Source organism: Mesoplodon densirostris, chromosome 3 (genome assembly GCF_025265405.1).
Source record: "Mesoplodon densirostris isolate mMesDen1 chromosome 3, mMesDen1 primary haplotype, whole genome shotgun sequence".
NCBI classification, from domain to species: Eukaryota; Metazoa; Chordata; class Mammalia; order Artiodactyla; family Ziphiidae; genus Mesoplodon; species Mesoplodon densirostris.
The window spans coordinates 177,166,470-177,184,250 of record NC_082663.1 but is presented as its reverse complement, the minus strand read 5'-3'; positions in this window follow the sequence as shown (position 1 = coordinate 177,184,250).

Sequence of the window (17,781 nt, the reverse complement as noted above, 5' to 3'; positions counted from 1 at the left end):
TCGCAGAGAGCTCCAGAGCAGCCCTGTAGAGAGGACAGTCCCCTCTCAGGCTTCTTTCTGCATCCCTGCTGTAAGCCTGGGAAAGTGACCCTATCTGCCTGCTGCCCTACAGACAGGGTCAGGGGACAAAGAGGGAACAGCCTCCAGTGGACAGAGGCTGCAGTGGCCCACAGGTGCCCCCGTGTGACTCAGCAGCTTGGGAGCCACTCAGCCCTGGGCGGGGCAGGCCAGACCAAGAGCCCAGCTTCCTGACCCCAGAACTACATCATCCCCATCTGAGAGCATGGGGGGTGCACAACGAAAGCCCTGTGGCTCTAGGGGGCCTCAGGTTTCAGGAAGGACTCCAGGCACAGCCTCTGTCTAAACAGGCAGCTGAGATGGAGGCCGCCCCTAGGAACACATTTGCTTTCTTGCCTTTTGGCTCTGTTTGGGACCGTGGTGGGTTTGCAGGGAGGGATGGAAAGCTCAGGGAGAAAGGGGTTGGAAGGAAATGGGGCCCTGGGAAGCAGGGAGACCCCCGCTCCTGGAGATCCCAGGTTCTGGCCTTCCCAGCATGCCCCACTGCTGAGCCCTGCCCTCCTCCTGCCCTCCCCCAAGGCTTGCTAGAGGTAAACAAGGCTGCAGCTGGGGAACTCCCTTGCTGGGCCCTCTCCGCCTGCATTTGTGGTCAGGTGGTCTGGCCGGCAGTGAGTCAGCGTCCCATGACCAGCTGTCATAACCAGGGGATCCCCGGCCCCCTTGCTGCCACCCATCTCAATGACATCAGGCACCAGGCAGCCGAGGTGAGGAGCTGTTGCATGGGTCTCTTCAGGACGCAGGAGCCAAAAGAGCAAGTAGAGGCGCTGGCCACCAGACCCTGTCCCTATGATCCAAGGCCTCCTTCCCACATCTGATTTTCTTACCCTCCCAGGGCTGCAGGGAGCTCCCTGCCCACTGACACCCCTCCCTACCCTCCAGGACATAGCATGCACACTCCGCCAATGGGAAAGCTTGGTGCCTGAATCAGGAGACCCACTATCCACCAGCCCTGCCACTGTTGGGCAAATGACCAGCCTCTCAGTTTCCTCACCTTTGAAATGGAACTGGAGTGGGACAATCTGAGTTACCGTTCCCTGGTGATGCCCCCTAGGTGTGTTAGTTGTTGTTTGATTGCCTTTGGGGGTGTCAGCTGGGAGGGGGGGGTGTCAAGCAGGAGACTACAGCCAAGATTGAGGTGAAAGAGTGGGGAGCACAGAAGAGACCTTAAGTCAAAAGGTTCTGGAAGATGAGAGGAGCAGGGGTGCCTGGAAAGTCTTCTGGTTTTATTGCTCTCTGGTGTGTTGTAACCACCCCGTCAGTTCTCCCTTCCAAAAATAATCCTGATACCCACCAGGGTTCTGGGCCTTCCCCAATCAACAGAAGTTGACTAGAGGCCAGACAAGAAATTCAGGCAAGCCTTTCCTGGGGCCCCTGCTGCAGCAGGGGGGAGCAAAAACACATAACAGTTTCCCTTGCTCACTCTCTCTCTGGGGGGTGGGGGACGGTGAGCTTGTTTCTTATATGGGGTGAGGGTAGGGGCGTGTCCAGGGACTGGGCCAGAGGGGTGGCTTAGGTGGTGTGCCCACCCCTCTGGTGGTGGTGAGTGTAGGGGGCATGTGCAGTACCCTGCTTTTGCTGCCAACACCCTGTTTTTGCTCCCGGCTCTTCAGAAGTGGCAGTTGAGTTTTTTGGGGGGTCTTTTTGTATCTTGTTGTCCATAATTTGCCCCAAATGCATATGTGAGCACTGATTTTTAGTCCCTTATAGCTTCTTTGTGTTTCTCATTGCTGAAGAAGTTTGTCCAGGTACAGAAGAAGTTTGTCCAGGTGCAAGCACTGCAGCAAAGGGTCACAGGTCCCAGCCTGTCTCAATCCCATCCCTTGACAATGGTTTCCTGAAGTTTCCTTCAGTTTATTTTCTTTGGGGTGTGGCGCCAAGCCTAGAGGTAGGTGGTGGGGCAGCCAGAGACAAGGCCACCACAGGTCACAGGCTGAGCTGCTCTGGGCCACCATTTAGATTGAAGATCACAGGGGATCAAGCCTCTCCCCACCCCAACCCCAGGCCCAAGGTTTGAGTTTGTTTCTCCATGGGGGAACAGTGTCATGGGTAGGGTGCCTTCAGGACACACTGCCCTAGGACCTGTCTGCTGTTCTCTTCCTCTCCCTGAGGAGGAAGGCACACACCCTCTCCTTGGTTCCTAACCAGTCAAATCATTCCACCTGGTGACTTTTTCCCGGCTCCTCCCTTGCCTGGACCACTTTCCCCACTGCCTCCAGTCACTGCTTCCAGTGGCAACCTCCTACCCTAAATGCCACCTTCTCAGTGGGGCCTTCCCTGAGCACCCCCTCAGGAAAATCCCCAGGCACTGGACATCACCTTATTTTAGCCCTTCCTGCAAAAGCCCACAGCCCAGGGCTTCCCTGGTGGCGCAGTGGTTGAGAGTCCGCCTGCCGATGCAGGGGACGTGGGTTCGTGCCCCGGTCCGGGAGGATCCCACATGCCGCGGAGCGGCTGGGCCCGTGAGCCATGGCCGCTGAGCCTGCGCGTCCGGAGCCTGTGCCCCGCAACGGGAGAGGCCACAACAGTGAGAGGCCCGCGTACCGCAAAAAAAAAAAAAAAGCCCACAGCCCAGCCCAGAAGGGCCATGGGGGCGAGAGGGGGGCTTCTGAAAGAAAAGGAGCTCAAAGAGTCAGTGGTCCTGGGGAAATAAAGCTACGGAGGAGACATGGTTGGAGAGTTAGGTAATGCCAAGTTGTGGGCTACCTGGGAGCCCCGGGGCCCTCCTGCATGGCTGCTGAGCGGCCTTTCTGGGCTGGGCTGCTCGCACTAGAAGGGGGAGTGGGGACACGACAGGCCCTGCGGGGGCCATCGAGGGGACGCGGGCTGGGTTGGACGTTACCATGCTGTGCGCACGGGACCGTGGAGACGGCTCTCACCTAAGCTGAACCGGGAAAGGGAAGCCGAGGGAGGCCCAATACCGGGCGATGTTTGTAAATACGTATCTGAAAGCCCGGCGCCCAAGATCAAAACAAGCATGAGGGCTTCCCTGGTGGCGCAGTGGTTGAGAGTCTGCCTGCAAATGCAGGGGACACAGGTTCGAGCCCTGGTCTGGGAGGATCCCACATGCCGCGGAGCAACTGGGCCCGTGGGTTACAACTACTGAGCCTGCGCGTCTGGAGCCTGTGCTCCGCAACAAGAGAGGCCCGCGCACCGTGATGAAGAGTGGCCCCCGCTTGCCACAACTAGAGAAAGCCCCGCACAGAAACGAAGACCCAACACAGCAAAAATAAATAAATTAATTAATAAAACTCTTACCCCCAACATCTTAAAAAAAAAAAATCATGAGATCAGACGGGCGGCGCCAGGGACCTCTCCCGTTGAGACCCCTGCCCTGCGCCTGCCCGGAAGGAACCTGCGGCCCGGAGCGGAAGCGGCCGGGGCTCGGGCCAAGGTGGGGTCCCTAGAGGGGGGCCGCGGGCCGCCTGGGGGAAGGCTGATCCGACCCCCGCAGCGTCCGCCAGCCAGCGCCTTCCCCTCCAACATGTGTCCTTGGGCTCCCGGCGCCGGGCGGGGTCCTTGCCTGACTGAAAAGCCGGCAGGGGCTTCGGTTTTCGCTCACGATAGGGAGCGCACACCTCGCTCTATGCGTCAGATCCGCTGGTCAGAAGTGGTCTGGCCAGGCCGCCGGGTCGCAGGTCCCCTAAGACACTTAACGAAGTTAAGTAGTACCTGCCTGCCCCTGCCTGGGGTGCGGGGGGGGGGGCGTGTAGCGGGGCTCGGACGAGGGTCACAACTGGGATCCGAAAGCCCCGGCCCTCGCCGGCCTCTCCGGCGGAGACCTACCACTGGGCGCACAGGGCCCGGGACCCCCAAAGCAGAGGACCAGCCTGACTGCGCAAGGTTCTGGAAAAATCAAGGGAGGAGCCATGAGGTGTGGGGGAGAGGAGCTGTGAGGAAACCGCTTGGCGACCCCTGCCGGTAAGTGGTGCCCCCGGCGGGTCCAGGCCGGAGACCCGCGGGGGTGCCTGGTCCTTCAGGACAGGTGGACAACAGCTCAAGGCAGAGGGGGAGGAGGAGGCGCGGGAGAAGGTGCGGGGGCTCCCAGCTGGGCTCGGGGCAGCAGAGGTCAGCGTAGCAGTCTCCCAGGAGCGCCACGCCCAGGCCCAGCAGTGAGAGGGTGCCCGGGGGGCGGGAGCCGCTTTCCCCACCTGGTTGGGAGTTTAGGATCACTTGGAACGGGCGGCCGCTGCCGGTCAGGCACAGGGCCCTTTCCCTCCTCTCTCCGTCGAAAACTTTATGGAAAAGTTATCTGGCGTTCTCTCGTGCTCCGAAGTCCTGGTGCACGGCCCCTAGGGTCAGGCTCCGGCACCCGCCAGTGCTTCTCTGGGAGGGGTACGTAAACGGTCGCCACCGCGCCCGGCCCTACACGCCCCGAGCAAGCTCTTCTCTCTCGCCACGGCCCTGCGCGCCCTCTGCTGCTGGCGCAGGCTCTGGGCACGCCCTTTGCTCAGCCTGGGTGCCCGCGCCTGGCATTTGAGGGAGCTCAGGTAGCGTTTGCGGGGTGCGTGGGGGTCGTGCGAGTGTTGGACGTACCGTGTATTCCTTATCGTGTAACCCTGACTCTCTGGAGCGGCGGCGGCGCGGTCCGCCTCGGACCTCTTGGAAAACCGTATCCCGGGCGCCCCCTTCCCGTGACGGACGCGTCGCGCAGGAGCCACCAAACCTGCCCGCGAAAAGAAGGGGCCATGAGCACGGGCTCTGCGGGGGCCGCGGTGCAGGGCTGCATTGCTCCAGTCGCCCTATCGTGGTGGCAAAAGGGTGTGCCCGGGGCTTCCCTGGTGGCGCAGTGGATGGGAGTCCGCCTGCCGATGCAGGGGACACGGGTTCGTGACCCGGTCTGGGAGGATCCCACATGCCGCGGAGCGGCTGGGCCTGCGCGTCCGGAACCTGCGCTCCGCAACGGGAGAGGCCACAACAGTGAGAGGCTCGCGTACCGGAAAAAAAAAAAAAAAAAAAAAAAAGAAGAAGGGTATGCCCGGGCTTCGCGGAAGCGACCGGGCAAGGGGAGAGTGTGCCCTGGCCCTGGCGGCTGAGTCAGGGTCATCAGCAGCCGCTCTGCCTGGCGCCCAGTAGTAACTGTCTGGCAGGCCCTGAGCGGAGGACAGAGTGGAGGACTGGAGAGCCCACAGAGCCTGAGCTTCTCGGGGACGTGCTAAAGTTGGCAGGATGGCAGCCCCTGCGACCTAGTGAAAAGCATGTCAGGTGGGGAGAAGTCCGCAGGGCATGGGTCACAGCTACTGAGAAGGGCACAGCCCCCTCACCCCCAGGGATCCACACTCTTCCACTCTCAGACTGCAGTTGTAGAGGAGGAGCTGAGGTTCCCTTAGACAAGACTTCTGGAGAGAGAAGGGGGCTAAAGCCCCTCCCCAGCCCTGGATTTTGCATTCCCTAGTCCGCTTGTTAACACCTGGGCTTATGGACTCTTTAATCAATAGAAATTGGTAAGAGGCCAGGCCAGAAATTCAGGCAAGGCTTTATTGGGATTCCTGCTGCAGCAGAAGGGAGCGAAAACAAGTAACCGGTTCTCTTGCTCCCTCTCTCAGGGGATGGGGGAGGGGGGGTGCAAACTGGTTCCTTAAATGGGGTGACAGTGGGGGCAGATTGGTGCGTCACTCTGGAGGGGTGGCTTGGGTGTCTGCCCATTCCCTTGGTGGTGCTGTGTGCAGGGATCATGCCTGGTACCCTGTTTTTGCTCCAGGCACCTCAGAAGTGGCGGTTGGGTTTTGGCCTTTTTGTATCTTATCGTTCATAATTTGCCCCAATTGTGCAAGCATGCAGTTTCTTTTAGTCCCTTATAGTTTGTATTTTGTTGCTAGAGAAGATATTTGTCCAGGTGCAAGCACTGCTGTAAAGGGTCCCAGTTCTCAAGTCCCAGCCTATCACCCTCACCCTGCTCAATTTCCATCCCTTTTCTAGATGGAAATTTTCCTTTGGAGAGTCATTTCTCCCCTGCCATTGTGGGTAGGGTGGGGTATGCACATGACCCAGGCTTGGCCAGAGCATTTGTAGCCCCCTGGGTCAGGGATGGTCATGGAAATGCCCACTGTGGCCACCTGAAAGCAGGAGCTTGCCTGTAAGCTTCTGGGTCCCTGCAGGCTGAGTGCTGGATCATGAAATGGCTTAAACCAGTTGATTTTGGTCTTGGTCAGTTGTATCCAAGAGTACTGAACCACCACCTCCCCACACGCCGTGCTTGCCACAGGGTTCCCAATGGCAGTGATGGTCACCACAATGCGGACCAGAAATAGGGGGGTCAGCTGTGGCCATGCCATGCCCTCAAACCACCAGCAGTTCCTGTTGATTGTGCTTCCCCAAAAATAAAAGTAATAACACTCTTGTAGTGCTCCTCTTATGCTGGGGAGCATTCTCAATTTTTTATATATGTTAACTAACCTTCTCCCTTGACTTGAGACCATGTGATTAGCTCTGGCGAAGCACCTGAGACAGAAGAGCCATTTATTTATTTGCCAAAGCATTTATTTATTTGCCAAAGCATTTATTTATTTGCCAAAGCCAGAGCTTCTAAAGCTCTCTTTCTCTTTTCCAGGGAAGCCTTCAGTGTTCAGGTGGTTACTCCTGGAGCCTGGGCAGGAACTACCAGACCCTCAGGCTTTGAAAAATATACCTTTATTAAGTCATAGAGACTTGGGGTTATTGAAGCAGCATAATCAAGCCCATCCAGACTGATTATTATCCCCAGTTTACATGTGGATGAAATGTGCACAGAAAGGATAAAGTAACTTGCCCGAGGTCACACAGCTTGTGTCAAGTGGAGCCAGTATTATGAACCCAGGCAGGCTGTCTTTCTAGTCCACGCTCTTGACCTCACTGATGAAAAATCTTCTAAAGAATGTCCTGAACCCACTTACTTTTCATTTCCAATCCCCGTCCCCCATTCCAGACAAGGTCTCTCCTAGCTGCCTATGTCAGGGCAGAGAACCTTTTCCTCTACCCTCTTAGATTTAGTACTTGGAGCCTGTGAATTAAACCAACAAAAGACAGATGAGCAAGAAAATGTTTTTATTCATGTACTACACAGTTATAATTTGGGGCTTATATACCAATTTAATGGGGGTAGCAGAGAGGGAAGAGGGGGAGAGAGGTACTTATGTGGAAAACACATGCCTTTTAGGAAGGATAAATGGGTCCTTAGGAGAATATGTGGGAGTTTTGTGACAACGTCCATTTGGGTTAACAGGTGAAGAGTCAATCTGTTGCTGAAGGCAAGTTTGTGTGCCTGAGGCCAAACAAACCAAAACGTTGGAGTCCAGAGCAGAGAAAGGTTTATTGCAGGGCCACACAGGAGAACGCATGGCTCCTGCCGAAAAAACCCCAAACTCCCCACAGGGTTTCAGCAAAGCATTTTTAAAGGCAAGGTGAGGGAGGGGCGTGGTTGTTTGTTGTAAACTTCTTGGTGCAGGAATCCTTTATCCTTGTACCTGTCTACATAGGTCAGGTCACAACGTTCCTGTAAACCTCCAGCAAGACAAATGTTATTCTCTGTTCTGCAACTTTTTCTCTCTATATGAATGGAAAAGTGTTATACCCTTAAAGGTCAGAGCCTTGAGAATGGGCTATCTTGTATATTTCAGGCTATAGGCAACATTCTTAACTCAAACGTTAAAGTAAAAGAAACATCTAATATGGAGTCAGATTTGTTCTTCCCTATTACAAATCTTTCCCTACCTAGTTGCTCCCAGGGAGGGGATTTAGGACACTGGAATTCTTTGGGGAGGCTCTGCTTTTAGGCAGATAAAGGAGTTCCAGGAGAAAAAAAAAACAAAAAACTATCCTTGAATGCCTTCAGCTCAAAATAATTTTTATGTCACAGTGGCACATCCTGGACCCCCTTCTCTACCACAGCCCTGGCTGGTCTTCCTGCTTCCTCTCACTCTCTCCAGTTCCTTCTCCATGCCTGCCAAAGCGATCATTTCAAAATGCACATATGACTCTCACTCCCACCACAGCCCCCACTCCTCTCCCTGCTTTGGATGGATCCCACAGTTCCAAGGGTAAAAACCCACATCCCTGACGAGGCGTGCTAGATGCTGGCGCTCTGCTGTGCCCCTGTCGGTTCCAGACCTCCTCTCTCAGTGAGCTCTACCAGGCTGGCACTGATTGCTTATGCTAATCAATACTGTACTGAGGCAACTCCTTTTCTCCCCTGGGTCACACAGCTAACCTCACTTTCCCAGGGAGGCCCTCTGTCCTTGTGTGGTAATTCCCCACATTATAAGCTTTCTGAGCCCCATGGACCTTACCTTCCCAGCACTGGGCACAGTGGCTGCAGATGGGACTCGGGCAGGGCAGGGACTAGGTCGATGTCAGTGCACAGTGCTTCTGTGTCACCAGTGACTCAAGCATGATCTGGTACAGGTGGACACTCAGAACAGTTGTTATGAATGAATAAGGAAATGCCGTTGAGACAGGCTGGGACCTGAAACCTGGGACCCTTTGCTGCAGTGCTTGCATCTGGACAGACATCTCCAGCAACAAAATACAAAGAAACCGTAAGGGACTAAAAATAACTGCCTGTGCATGCATAGTTGGGGCAAGTTATGAATAACAAGATACAAAAACCCAACTGCCGGGCTTCCTTGGTGGCGCAGTGGTTGAGAATCTGCCTGCTAATGCAGGGGACACGGGTTCGAGCCCTGGTCTGGGAGGATCCCACATGCCGCGGAGCAACTAGGCCCGTGAGCCACAACTAGTGAGCCTGCGCGTCTGGAGCCTGTGCTCCCGCAACAAGAGAGGCCGCAATAGTGAGAGGCCCGCGCACCGCGATGAAGAGTGGCCCCCACTTGCCGCAACTAGAGAAAGCCCTCGCGCAGAAACGAAGACCCAACACAGCAAAAATAAATAAATTAATTAATAAACTCCTACCCCCAACATCTTCTTTAAAAGAAAACAAAAAAAAAACCCCAACTGCCACTTCTGAAGAGCCAGGAGCAAAAGCAGGGTACCACACATGCCCCCTGCACACAGCACCACCCAGGGAGTGGCAGACCACCTAAGCCACCCCTCAGGCTTGACCCCTGGACCCGCCCCTACCCTCACCCCATATAAGGAACGAGCTTGCCCCCGCCTCCAGAGCAAGCAACAGACACTGTTAACTTGTTTTCACTCCCTCCTGCTGCAACACAGGTCCCAGTAAAGCCTTGCCTGGATTTCTTGTCTGGCCTCTTATCAATTTCTATTAATTAAGGAGTCCAAGAACCGTGGTCAGTAACACACTTAGTGGAGACTCCACAAAGGGACATTGTCTCCCTCCTGGGAGAGGATGTGGGCATCTCCAGGACCACTGAATGCAGCTGTCACCACACCTGGTAAGTCTCCCTTCCTGGTCCCCTCATTCAAGCAACGCTCTGCCCCTCCCCCTTGTCCTTTTACCCTCACTGCTTTCCCCCTCCCTTTGTCCCCGTCCTCTCCTGATGTCTGCTTCTCTCTCCGTCTTCTCCTCTCTCTGTCCTCTCCTACTTCTGGCCTATCCTTCTGAGAGAGTGGATGTTGCACAGCTACAGCATCACTCCTCTCAGCTCGTGAGACCTGCTCCCTCTGGCTGGCAATGGTTCACCTTGATTGGTGACAGAGGTGGGAGAGGCTCCCCTCACACCATGCAGATCTTGGTCCAGCAGGCTCTCCCTGAATGGGAGATTTATGAGAGTGATAGAAGTTCAAATCTCATCTCCTGTAGTGGCTAGAAGTCTTATCATCGCAATATGCTCACCTTTATTTTCCTGCTGCCAAGAGAAGTCCTGTTGGGAGGGACCAGGCTGAAGCAGCAGATTTCTATATACTGGTGTATGTGTGGGTCAGAGTCTCACCTGTGGGTTGGAGTCCCATAGACGACTTCCAACTGACTGGTTTCCAGGCTTGATCACCCTGGTGGGCAATGGACACGGTGCTCCCTCCTTCACTGGTCCTTTCTGGAAGCACACAGTCTGGTGCCTGAATAGACACCCACAGGGGGCAGGTTGAAATGGCAATCCCTCTCTTTTTTTCAGTATTTTCTGTCCCTCCTCCCTTTACCTCTCCTTTGGTCCTCATACCTATACTCCCATCCCTTTCATCTTGCAGACTCCCTGTTGGCTCACCTTTTTCATGACCCCCCATACTTTTCTGTTTTGTGTTCCTAACTCTGGCTGGCAGAAGGGCCAGCTGAGAGAGGAGTTGTGCTGGACCAAGTCCTCCAGAGGCCACCTCGCCATAACACCATGTCTTTGTTTCTTGTTTGTGTCTTTAAGTTTCTGTCATTGGTACATGTTGAGTCTCAGTCAGTGAACGTCAAAGGATCTTTGTCTTACGTAGTTTTGTCTGTCCAACCGCTCCTGCAAGTCTCTGCCTCATTGTGGGCCCTGTGGAGCACGTAAGCCTTGAAATACAAACACAGCTCACATTGCCTGAGACTCCAGCCTTGGATTACTTAGTAGGACTTTAAAGAAGGGAGAGGGGGAGAAGGGAGCTTGCATTTCTCTCCCCTGCTTTTAAAATGCAACTGTTCTGCCTGAGCTCTCAGGAACTATCTGATCCATCTGTAGCCCCCAAGACTAAGGAGGAAAAAGAAAAAAGGAGGCCTTTTTAAACTCAAGCAGGAAAACTGTGGTCTCTGGTGCTGTCTGTCTTTATGTAAAAATCAACCTATAAATGAGCTATATTTAATTGGCTTAAAGGAAATAAAGCACTTATATAAATTCTCAGAAATAAAAAAGACACTCACCAGAATACAGTTCAGGTTCAGGTTCTTGTGATCTGGGAAATACCCAGTATTGAATTAATATCTGGATTAAAGTTAGCTTAAACTTGTAGGTTTAATTAATACAGACCTCTCTTTAGAGTCATCAACATTAAGTATAATACTTTTATTGTACCTAGGGTTACTGAAAGTCAATAAGTGCATATTGTTTCTGTTATAAAATTTGTCAAGAAGGAAGATAACCGGATATGATTAAACTTTTAAGTAAATGTAACTGAGATAAGAGCTTTTTGGTAAACTCTATAGAAATAATTATATTTTGGAAATGTGCATCTAAAATAGTTTCTCCAAATTTTGGTAACTTGAAACTAAATTAAGTTAAATGATAGGAATTCATTGAATATCCAGGCCATTTCAAATAAGATAAAATATTGGAACATTAATTGCTATACAGGTCTAAATTAACCTACTTTTCTCTTACAAGAGGGAAATTAAATGTTTGGGTTTATTAGACACATGTCTTGTACCACACTGAGGAAAGAAATAGTGCTTTGGGAAGATGCATGTTTCTAGAGGTTATGGGATATTCCAGTCAGAAAATGCTGGTATGACAAACAGTTTACAATTACTTGCTTCTTGTTTTTTTCTAGAGATTAAGACTTTAGGGCTTCCCTGATGGCACAGTGGTTAAGAATCCGCCTGCCAATGCAGGGGGACACGGTTTGAGCCCTGGTCTGGGAAGATCCCACATGCTGCGGAGCAACTAAGCCTGTGTGCTGCAACTACTGAGCCTGTGCTCTAGAGCACGCAAGCCACAACTACTGAGCCCACGTGCCACAACTACTGAAGCCCATGCACCTAGAGCCCGTGCTCTGCAACAAGAGAAGCCACCGCAATGAGAAGGCTGTGCACTGCAACGAAGAGTAGCCCCCGCTCACCACAACTAGAGAAAGCCCGCGCGCACAGCAACAAAGACCCAACGCAGCCAAAAATAAAGAAATTAAATAAATTTAAATAAAAAAGAAAAAGACTTTAAGGTTAAGAATTATAAGGAAAACATTTCCGTATGCAAGGAAAATGGGAAACATGTTTTCAGTAAATGAAGGTATGAGGAATGGAAATGCATTTTGTTAAAAGGAAAAAAAAAGGTGATTTTGTCCTAGAGCTGGTTGTTTCTAAATGAAAAAGAAAATGAGGGACAATAATATATGATACATAAAGTTGGAAAAGGTTTGCTGGAAAAGGAAGATTGGGAAAAGAATTTTGTATGTGGTCAGGATTTTCTAAGATTGGACTCAATTTAATTAGGTAAATGGATTTTAAGAGTAGACTGGTACAGGATTTGGTTTCCCTCTCTCTTAAGAGAACAAAGTTTTCTTGGAATGCTGCTTTTGATAACAGACTGTGAGAATTTCTTTGCCTTTAAATAATTTGTTCCGTTTGCCCTTTGAAATCTTTTATTGTCACTTTGGTTAAATGAGTAAGTATTAAAGTGACCTGTGATCCTATCTGACCAAGTGTTTTAAAACTTTTTGATATTTTTGACAGACTTTCCAAATAGCAAATTCTAATTAAAGTTCTTTTGACCTCCAGCTAACTTTGGGATGCTTCAAGGGCCCCTGGATGGCCTTCCTAAAAATCTGGTATATCCTGATAAAGTGTTATCAGTCATAATTCTAGTTGTTATGACCAAGTTTCTTTGTCAATTGCATTGTGATCAGGTGTTCAACTGTGCCTTAATTTTAAGTCTTTTGCCATTCATAGACAGTTAAGCTGATGGTTCGCAAAAATGCTTCATCTTCAAGAAGATTCACAGAAAGAGCTTTTTTTTTTTTTTTTTTTGCGGTATGTGGGCCTCTCACTGTTGTGGCCTCTCCCGTTGCGGAGCACAGGCTCTGGACGCGCAGGCTCAGCGGCCATAGCTCACGGGCCTAGCCGCTCTGCGGCATGTGAGATCCTCCCGGACGGGGGCACGAACCCGCGTCCCCTGCATCGGCAGGCGGACTCTCAACAACTGCGCCACCAGGGAAGCCCAGAAAGAGCTTTTTGACAAGTACAGGTTTCTCATAACTTTCATATCATACCACTAAATTGGGTAAATGTGATGGCCTTATAAAACTGCTAAATAGGATTGAGTGAACTGATGGATGGTTACAATTTTTCAGTTTTGTCTGAGATATTACTGGCTTTTATTCTGTTTTCCAGATATAAGGAAACGCTTCCCCTCAAGCTAATTATAATTTACAGCAGTTTGGTAATTTACACCCCAAAGTAGAATTGAAACATTTATCTTTCCCTCTACCTGATCCCTCCAGAAATGGGCAACTCAGAGGTTCCCAGCAGCTTTATCAGGTAAATAAGAAAGGCCAGCTCCTAACAGGTGCAAGAATCTCAAAGTATTTTGGGGAGACCTCACAAAGGGAGGAATTCATCCAAATCTGTAAGGCAAAATCTGTGATAAGTGCTTGGCATTGCTTTCCTGGCGCTGAGCGGCCTTTTAAAGGTTTAGTCTGAGATTCCTTATGAAAAGTTCCAGCACAATCAATTGAAAATAACCTATACGATCAATTACACTTACATAAGTAATCAAGTCAAGTTTATTGATATCAGACTTAATTTGCAATCTAATAAATTGTAATTTGGCTGTATTTGGGAAAAACAAGGGTAATTTTAGAGAGAAAAAGGTTGTGTTTCATTGGACATCAAATTCTAATTCTGTTTTGAGGTCTGTATTTACTAAGACTACTTCTCAGATAGTTCTTTGTTGTCATGCTACATAATTGTAAGGTTTAATTGAACTATTATTTTTTAAATTGGGTTATAGTGGCTTTACAATGTTGTGTTAGTTTCTGCCGTACAGCGAAGTGAATCAGCTATATGTATATATATATCCCCTCATTTTTGGATTTCCTTCCCACTTAGGTCACCACAAAGCATTGAGTAGAGTTCCCTGTGCTATACAGCAGGTTCTCATTAGTTATCTATTTTATATATAGTAGTGTATATATGTCAATCCCAGTCTCCTAATTCATCCCACCCTCCCTTTCACCCCTTGGTGTTCATACACTTGTTCTCTACATCTGTGTCTCTATTTTTGCTTTGCAAATAGGTTCATTTGTACCATTTTTCTAGATCCCACATGTGTGTTAATATACGATATTTGTTTTTCTTTATGACTTACTTCACTCTGTATGACAGTCTCTAGATCCATCCACGTCTCTACAAATGACCCAATTTCATTCCTTTTTATGACTAATATTCCACCGTATATATATACCACATCTTCTTTATCCATTCATCTGTTGATGGACATTTAGGTTGCTTCCATGTCCTGGCTATTGTAAATTTTTTTTAAATAAATTTATTTATTTTTGGCTACATTGGGTCTTCGTTGCTGCGCGGGCTCTCTCTAGTTGCAGTGAGCAGGGGCTACTCTCGGTTGCAGTGTGTGGGCTTCCCATTGCAGTGGCTTCTCTTGTTGCAGAGCACAGGCTCTAGGCACGCAGGCTTCAGTAGTTGTAGCGTGCAGGCTCAGTAATTGTGGCACACAGGCTTAGTTGCTCCGTGGCATGTGGGATCTTCCCAGACCAGGGCTCAAACCGTGTTCCCTGCATTGGCAGGTGGATTCTTAACCACTGCGCCTCCAGGGAAGCCCTAAAGTCTTAATCTCTAGAAAAAACTAATTAAAAAAAAGAGAAATAATTCCTTAGTTTGGACTTCTAAAGTCCCCGTGGAGTGATAATGGGCCCTCTTTTATACCCAAAATCACACAGGGGCTCACAACAGCCCTAGGGATAGACTATAAGCTACACACTTCTTGGTGCCCCCAATCTTCAGGAAAAGTAGAGAAAATGAACCATACTTTAAAGAAACCTTAGCAAAAAACTCTGCCAAGAGACTCATGTACCCTGAACCAACTTGCTTCCTATTGCACTCCTCAGGGTCCGTGTAGCCCCCAGGAGTAGTCTGAGTCTTAGCCCATTTGAAATGACCTATAGGAGGCCTTTTCTTACTACTGACATTCTGCTAGATAAGGAAGTGAACCAGACCCTGAGATATATATATTTTTTAATATATTTATTTGTTTTATTTATTTATTTTTGGCTACATTGGGTCTTCGTTGCTGCACATGGGCTTTCTCTAGTTGTGGCAAGCGGGGGCTACTCTTCGTTGTAGTGCGCGGGCTTCTCATTGCGGTGGCTCCTCTTGTTGCAGAGCACGGGCTCTAGGTGCACGGGCTTCAGTAGTTGTGGCACGTGGGCTCAGCAGTTAAGGCTCATGGGCTCTAGAGCGCAGGCTCAGTAGTTGTGGCACACAGGCTTAGCTGCTCTGCGGCATGTGGGATCTTCTCGGACCAGGGCTCGAACCCGTGTCCCCTGCGCTGGCAGGTGGATTCTTAACCACTGTGCCACCAGGGAAGTCCCGAGATATATTATTAATCTAGGACAAGGTCAGAAAGCAGTCGAGGACTATGCCAACAGGCACTGCCAGCTCCCACTAAAAATACTTCCTTCACAAGTAAACCCCGGGGACCAAGTTCTTAAAACCTGGAAAGAAGCGTCCCCGAAGACCAACTATGGCTAAAATGGAAGGGCCCCTATAAAGTAATTTTAGCCACCCCCACTGCTGTCAGACTGCAAGGGATAGCTAGTTGGGTACATTTGTCCAGACTAAAGCTTTTTCCTCCAAAAACCCCAAAGGTCACAACAGAAGAACATTACACCTGTGAGCCAGTGGAAAATCTGAGATACCTATTCAGAAGACAGGCACCATCGACAGATAAGTAAAATGATGTGGCGGTTTGGACTCCTATGTGCCATCCTTGCTATTGTAACTCTGGCTTGCCTTCTACCACTTTGCTCAGCCACCCCCACCAGGGAAGCAGCTCCTTTGCCTGCGCTGGGTTTACGGGAAACAGTCCACTACAGAAATGCTCCTCCTATTGACTCTGTCTACCTTACTAGTCCCTGTAACTAGGGGATAATGGCAAGAAAACTCACTTATCAACATTTCTAGAATCATATCCTAAGGAGAGCATTTCAAAGAATGCTGGATGTCCCATCAACACCCCCAGCTGGCTACTGGCCCTCCTCTTGCATTTCCCCTGAACCTGCTGGTTCCAATGGGAATTAACAATCTAAATCAGGGACAATTACCACCCCCACGACCTCTGCTGGTCACAATTGCACCTTCCAGGGGTCTATTCCAATGCTTTAACCTGACTCTTCCATACAACTGGACGTGAGGTGTGGGGCATGCTATGTTAAATTGCACAAATGGCATTTGTTTCACAAGTCCCATGAACCCCCCAAGATATAATTACACCAGGTATCCTGCCTCTTCTATAGAGATAAACTGTATCTACAACCTTACTCACTGGTGCCCTGTTTCAAATTATGGCCCCATACCCCTAAACAACACAGAAGGGGAATGTGAGTGGTGGAAAGGAAATGTCGTATCCACCTGGTCAATCCACTTCAACCCACCTGTGGGACTCTTTGCTGTCGAGTGCAACCCTCTGATGGTACCAGCAGGATCACGCACAACCATCTTGTTAAAAATATCATAGAGCTTTATATGCTTAATTATCAACATAGTGGTCTACTGTCCCCTAATTATTCAAGTACTAACCACAGTTATGTCCTTCAAGGACTGTCCGCTCTTAACAACTGTGAGACAGACATCCAGGTCTGCATCCCTGAAGGGTTTGTTTTCCTCTGCAGACACCCAAACCAATATGTGTTATGGAATTATGGCCAGGCCCTGTCCTTTTTCCAACCAAGCTATGGCCTATAAATGCACTGATAGTGTCCACTTCATAGGAGAGTGCACTCTAGGGACTACAGGAATACGAGGGATTTTTAAAATCTATTAACAGGACCACTCCAGCTCACCACTGAACCCAGAGAGCACCAGGAATGGTCTTAGCCGGGGCAGGGCTGCCCATAGGACTGGCAGCTCCATGGGGAGGCTTTACCTATCATGAAACAACACCAAGTAATCTCACCAGACAGCTTGGTTATATGATGGAACAGACAGGTCAAGCCTTAACAGGACATAAAACCTCTCTTCTTTCTTTGGCTAATGTAGTTCTTGACAGTCGTCTAACTCTTGACTATCTTCTGGCAGAACAAGGTGGAGTTTGTACAATAACTAATACTTCTGCTGCGCCTGGATCAATGCAACAGGACAGGTAGAAGTTAATATTAAGGAAATATACACCCAAGCAAAATGGCTTCACAGTTTTGGCAGGGGCGATATTGCCTCTACTGTCTGGTCAACAGTTAAGGAAGCCCTCCCAAAGTTAATCTGGTTCCTTCCCTTCCTAGGCCCTTTAGTGGCTATTGTTGTTTTCTTTTTTGGCCCTTGTTTGTTTAACCTTCTGGTTAAGTTTGTGTCTTCTAGGCTCCAACAATTTCAAGTAACGCTCATGATGGCTCAAGGAATTCAACCCATTCCAGCAGAGGGCAGCCCAAATCCTACAGGTCCTTGGAACAGTCAGCGAGGGACTTCTACACCTCTAGGTTAGGGTAGGGTCTGTGGCCCCTGTCCAGCAGGAAGAAGTTTCAGAAGAAGAGGCCTTTGGCTCCTTTAACATAGGAGGTGGATGGGCCCCAGGCTGAGCAGTTGGAGCTTGTCAGGCTGAGCAATTAGAGCTCCCCCTGATATATCAAGAAAAAGTTAACAGCAGGAGCAGAGAGGAACTAAGCTCTGCTGGAGTGAAAAATAAGATGACCACATCTTTCATTCTTGAGGCCTAGAATGCTCCCCAACTGCACATGCGCAGAAAAGTTTCCTCAGGGGTCAAAAAGAGAGGGGACATTAGCCCATAATATGTCTCATCAACCTCCCACAGACCCTCCCACTGGAATCCATCTTGGCTAAAAGACGCGTGTGCACATAGGGGAGAGCCTTGAGTCAGTTCAGCTATGGGCAACGAGCAAGGTGATTGGCCAAAGGGAACAAAGAAAACTGCCCCTACGTAAATGATCAAGCCACCCCTTTAGTGC